This window comes from Camponotus vicinus, unplaced genomic scaffold, assembly GCF_025532165.1.
Source record: "Camponotus vicinus isolate PSW18456_S1 unplaced genomic scaffold, iyCamVici1.0 SCAF_14, whole genome shotgun sequence".
NCBI classification, from domain to species: Eukaryota; Metazoa; Arthropoda; class Insecta; order Hymenoptera; family Formicidae; genus Camponotus; species Camponotus vicinus.
In genome coordinates, this window is record NW_028141950.1 from 12378572 (window position 1) to 12385368 (window position 6797).

Sequence of the window (6797 nt, forward strand, 5' to 3'; positions counted from 1 at the left end):
TTTCTAAATTTTACATAAACCGTAAAATATCTTGTAAAATATTCATTTTTCGATTATCTTACCTTAATACTTTTATGTACAAAATAATGAGAGGAATCAATTGGTGTAAAGAAAACACATAGTTGTTTTTAAGAAAAAATATGGAATTGTTAATTGCAAATTACGTATTTTTTCTTCAAAACAACTATGTGTTTTCTTTACACCAGTTGATTCCTCTCATTATTTTGTACGTAAAAGTATTAAGGTAAGATAGTCGAAAAATGAATATTTTACAAGATATTTTACGGTTTATGTAAAATTAAGAAATTATTTCAAGCCTCATAACTCAAAAAGTACTTAACGAAAAGGTACTTAATTATAGTGTTTTGGAAAGCACTCGAGATAAGCTACAAGAATATGCAATGACAAATAGTAAGTTCCATTTAAGAAATTGAAGGTGACCTTCATGTGACCTTCAAATAACTCTTCAAGGTCAAACCAATGATACCATCTTATGGCCCCCTCGAAACCATAAAACTTTTGTCTGAAACATTTTTCTCTAAAATGCTTTGTTTCCGAAATAATTGCGTGCGTTAATTAAAATGGCTCACCCTGTATATAATTTATACAATATAATTGTTATTAAATATAATTGTGATAATTATGATTGTTTCTCCTATGCGAATTTATCATAATTATATTTAATAACATATTGTATAAATGATGTATAATAATAATAATAAAAATATATTATTTTATTTTTTTTATTGGGACTGATGTATTTTATAAGCGTGTACATATGTCGATATTTTCATAACAGTATATAAAGAGAAGAGATTACGCGTGAATAAACTCGATGCCGTGTTTCTCAATACGAAAATTATGGGCGTAGCACGGACACGCACCAAATACGGACTTTATCGACAACGTCAGAAAATGGGCGTAGCACGGACACCAAGTGGAGACATTATCGACAGTACGAGAAAATGGGTGTGCGAAATAGTTCCAACTTTGAAAATGGGTGCGAGGGGCGTTTCAAGCAGTCTCGTAAAAGGGCAACAAGTAAAACGCCGGCGTGGCCGCTCTCAGGTTTCTCTTTAACTTAACATTTATACGCGCCATAAGTATTAAACGGTGGGGATTACTACTTACGGTTGTCAAAATGCTAAACGCATCCGCGCTGTTCTTTTGTTTTATTCATTTGTTATTTCGAATCATATCAAAAGATCGCGTCGTACAGCCGATGCTGAGTGATTTCCCAAAGGCTTATTACAAATGTTAATTAATATTTAACCATTGCATTTTTGTTCAATTGAAAAAATTATAATCGATATTATTCTATATTACATGATTTTTTTACTGAATTTTTTCTCTGTCCCTTCCCCACTTATTTCATAGGCCAGGGCCAGGGGGGTGCACCGCCTTGCACCCCCCTCCCGGTGCCCATGTCTGTTAGACATCTATTAGACGTCTTAGACGTCTATTCGACTTGTCATTTCTCATTTATAAAATTATAAAATTAATAAATCATTCTGATAATCTGAATAAAAATCTGAAATTTGTAAAAAATTTTGCTAAAATTTTGGCCCTTTTTTTGCGTGTGAGTGTATATTCACCAAGTAACTAACAAAGATATCCAATGGATATTCATATACTTCCACGAGCTTCGCGCCTCGCCGCTAGGTGACGAAAAGGAAAGCGCCTAACCCGAGAGTGGGACTCCATCTAAGGCAGTATATAAGACCGCGGCACAGGCACAGTATATACAGTAGCGCAACTCTGGCAATTTCAGCGTGAGTAAAAATGAACTGCACATGCGCGGATTTGGTAGGTAACCAATCACGGCAGTGACCTTCTGTCTCGCTTGCTCTCTCTTTGTCTCTCTTTCTAACCTATTATACACACACTATACAGGGCGAGACATCTGACATTGGAACATACACTATAGTGTGTGACTTATTTGAAATATACAATTTCAGATCAGTCACCTAGTATATGTTCCGATGTCAGATGTCTCGCCCCGTATAGTATGTGTATAATAGGTTAGAAAGAGAGAGAATGAGAGAGCAAGCGAGACAGAAGGTTATTGCTGTGATTGGTTACCTACCAAGTCCGCGCATGTGCAGTTTATTTTTACCCACGCTAACATCAAAGGTGCCGACAGAGAGTTGCGCTACTGTATATACTATGGCACAGGTTGATTAAAGATGAACATAATATATTTGTCCAATATTACAATTCAATATTGGCTCAAAATGAAATCGCGTCCACTTTGCACTATTGGACCAACATGAGAAATATTGGATATATATTGTTAGTTAATATTGCTGCAATAAAGTGTGCTACTAGGGTATCTACTAAATAGCTACCAAAGATATATCCATTAGATGTACACATATGTTATTCACATATCTATATTCACACAAAAAAACGGTCTAAATTTTAACACAATTTTTTAACATCTTTCAATAACAGTAAATTAGCAAAAAATAACCATATTGAGATAGAACAACCCAGACAGCACGGAGACATTTCCCAGATAACACTAAACATTTCTATGAACGTGCATGAATATTCTTTAAGAATGTTTCGAATATTCTATAAGACATTCTTATATATTTATAGTATGTTTACAGTATATTCGAATGGCACTATTTTAAATGTTTTTTGAATGTGACTAGAATAATCTATCGAATATTCTATGTAACATTTTATGTATATTTATAGAATATTCCATATATGTTCTAATAGAATGTTCTATAAATGTGCGTAATATATTACACAGAATATTCTATACTCATTCTATGGCCCATATTCTGAGTCCTCTTTTATTGATAAAAGTGCTTCTAAAAGTGGCTTGTAGCCAATGAAAAGACTTATAAGCCACTTTTAGAAGCACTTTTATCGATAAAAGAGGATTCAGAATATGGACTTATGTATTTACATTAGAATAAAATAAATAGTCTCTCCATAAACATAAATTATTATTTTCAAAAACAACTAAATTTCACCTTTTTACGAAAAAAACAAAAAATTAAATAGAAAATAATATAAGTTGAGAATGTTAAAGTATTAATTTTTTCTATTAACTGATATCTGTTTTTTAATTTTAACACTTCCATATTATCAAATTCTTTTGTATTTTAAGTAATTTTTGTTCTTATAAAAAAGATGAATTTAACTGCTTTTGAAAATGAACAATTTCATGTTTTTTAGAACTGATTATTTGATTATATATGTTACAGAAGTTTACATTATGTAATTAATAAATACATAAAGTAATTTTGAGTTCATTTTTTTATTTTAAAAAATAATTTTTAAAACTTTTTACACATATTTTTATAAAAATACATATAAACACGTATTTATTAATATTTTATAATATTTATATAAATATCATATAAATATAAAATATATTATATTTACAATGGAAATAATACTTTTGAATTTAATTCTAGAATTCATAAAATCAAAATTTTTTAACATAACAGAATTACCAAAGATTATGTCTAAGTGTCTAATATTTAAGTATACATATGAATCTGAAAAAAACACAATTTATAAAAATAATTATACATTCCAACAAAAGTGAAAACTAGAAAAAAATGATTATTGTTCATTTCTAAAAACTTGAAGTGTTTTAGAAATGAACAATAATCATTTAAAAAAATGTCAAATGTCATTTTTTATCTTTGGTACTTAAAATTGCACTTAAGTTGCACTTAAAATAAAATTATCTTTTACTTGCGAATATGCATTCAAAATAAAACTTCAAAATAAAATTGCACATAAGTTGCACTTAAAATTAAATTATCTTTTACTTGAGAATATGCATTCAAAATAAAATTTTCTTGTACTTGTAAATCTTACGAATTTTTTTGTTGTTGACTACTTCTGTCGTTCGATAGATTTTACAAGCCAATATTTTATTACAGCCTCTATCATCGCTTCGGAACAGCCATGCGTTTTTTGTACAGCAATTAATATTGCTGAGCAAATTCGAAGATTAGAAAAGTTACGTTTTTCTTTAAAACCTATCCAACTATAAGTCTTAGACAAATCATTAGATATTATTCTTGTTAAAACGCGTTTCACCATCTATTTGTAGGATGTTCCTCCAATTTTTATAATTTCCGTTACCTAAAATACAAATTTCTAAATTTCTAAATTTATATAAATACAATAAAAATGCATCAGTAAATAAATATACTTACAAACTTTTTGAAATTATTGTCTTCGATTAGAAATTCTTCTATAGCTTCTAATTCTTTTATTTCTTTTAAAGGAAAATTATAATTTTTAAATATAGACTCTTCATTTGATATAATTGGTTCATCTTTTTCACAATTTGCTTTCATCAATAAAACGCTCAGATCTTCTGAAATTTGTTGTTGTCTTACAATTAGATTAATTATTTGCAATTGTCGTAATACTTGTCTTTTGAAATTATGATCTGAAACAAAGTATTTTTATAAACATACATTTTTTACAATTAGTAATGTCCATTTTTAGATATAACAAACATTAATGTAAACTATTATTATAATGTACATTAAAGAAAGAATACACAACATCTAACAAATATTTTTTAGTAAAAATAAAAATAGAATGTAATATATAATATTACCATATAGATTAGCAGATGGTTTTACAGTTTCAAATGAAGATTTATTGTAAGCAGATGTAGAGGGTAATTCACGATGTAGAGCATTGGTTATCAAAATTGTTTAAACTATTGTTGTTATTTTCTATAAAAATATCAAAAAAATTTTCATTAGAAATATAGCTTTCATTATCACTTATCTCGTCAAAGTTATTATGTTCATTACTACAATTGATTCTGCAAATTTCTGTAGAAGTAACAATAGTATCAGTACGTGTATTAAAATTATCATTTATAAGTTCATAACACGTGTCTGTATTTTTCTTAACTTTTCTAAAAAAAGTACGACTTTTTTTGCATTTAAGCATTATTTAATTTTAAAAACAATACTATTATAATATAATATAAGGCTAGTACCAAAATCTAAAATTGAAACAAAATTCAAGCAATTTAAATTTAAAGTGAAACAAATTTTTTTTTTAAATGTATAAGAATAATTATAGAATTTTCTCTGGCAATGACATGTGAAAAAAAGAAGAAATAAACTAATAAAGTAGTTTTTGATTTGTACTTACTTTTATGCTTCGTGTCCTAATGACCCAGTGTGTAATCACCCAAAAATGACGCAACGTAATATTATTAGAATATAGATGCTTGAACACTGTAATATAAAGAGAATTTTACATGAAGAATAAGAAAATAAATAGATACAATGTACCCAACATCAAGTAATAGTTATATAACTGTTACTCGGTGTTTGCTGGGTATGTATTTTGTGTGATTTTCTTCAAGCATAACCTTAAATGTACTGAAATAAATTTATCCTGAGCTGTTAAAAGAATGTAAAAATATTACTAAAAATATATAAAAAAATATTCTTAAGTTTTATTTAATATTTGATAAAATGAAATTAATAAAAGAAAAAAGATGATTACCTCTAATTAAAACGATATTTCATGTAAGGCACATGGCAAACATGGCCAAACACTTAACGACACATGACGACAAAAGACAAACCCGCTCATGAATAATGGCCGTTTAAAGGCTTGTTCGTAGTGCGTATGGTCTTAAGGGTACTTTTACACTTAATTTAATTCGAATTTCTTGTATACTGCACATGCGCAATAAAATGTGCAATGAATAAATTCAACAAATATTCTAAGAATATTCTTCTCTATTAGAAATATATGATTTACGATTTTAACATTCTACGTATATTCATATAATATTCAATTCGAATATTCCAAAATTAAGAACATTCGTACTTTATAAGAATATTCATAGAATATTGTGTGCTATCTGGGTTATACCCATACAGCACACAAAGATTGCATACACATTGCAGCAATCTTTCACCGCAATATTGCAACATTGCAAATTCACTGCAAAATGTTGTTGCACCATTGCTGTGGGATTGCAGCAACGTTAAAACGTTCGCTTTTAGGAATATTGCAATGTAAGATTGTAGTAATGTTACGGTGCAATGTATTTGTAATATTAAAACGCGTTTTGCTACAAATGCAGACCGTTTTAAATTTAATAAATAAACTTTGAAAATATTTAAAAAATGTTTAAGAAAGATAGGAAAGAAACATTTCCCTTTAAAAAAATTTCACGCCTTTAAAAAAATATCTATTAGTGTTTTTTATTAATAAATTTATTAATAATTAATTTTTTATCTATAAATGTTTCTTATTAAATATTTATCTCAATAATATAAATACATACAATTATTTTACATACCCTCGACATCAGAATATTTTAATACGTGCAATAAATGAACTGTTTCTCATTTATCCATTCAGTGAAGAAAAATCTGTTTAATATTCTGAATCCCAACGAGGGATCCAGATTATTAAATAAATTATTTGTTTAATAATCTAGATCCCTTATTAGAATTCAGAATATTAAATAAATCAAGTCAATTTATGAGAAATTAAACTGACTCAAGACAAGAAATATAATTACTGCATTAGTCCTTTGTAGACCTTATATCCACTTTAGACGAAAATTCGAATACGAGTTAGTTAAGTTTGGTGTCGCCACGTAGCACAAGTAAAGAAGCATATGTTATACATTTTCATTATGTTAAAATGTTGCTGCAATATTGCCAAAGTAATATTACAAAATAATATCTCTGCAATATTTCTGCAGCATTACACAGCAATGTGCAATGTTGATGCAAACTTCTGTGCTATATGGGTAGTAGCTCTTT

The 6797-nt window shown here is 28.1% G+C and overlaps 1 pseudogene across 1 annotated transcript; it reads right to left on the minus strand.

Annotated features, from left to right (window-relative positions):
* Positions 1-3540: 3540 nt before the first annotated feature.
* On the minus strand, positions 3541-4703 carry LOC145965595 (uncharacterized; annotated as a pseudogene). Its single transcript, XR_014436767.1, has 3 exons — positions 4607-4703; positions 4194-4432; positions 3541-4119 (listed from the first exon to the last, which is right to left on the minus strand). The product of XR_014436767.1 is annotated as an uncharacterized LOC145965595 (transcript).
* Between the last annotated feature and the right edge of the window lie 2094 nt (positions 4704-6797).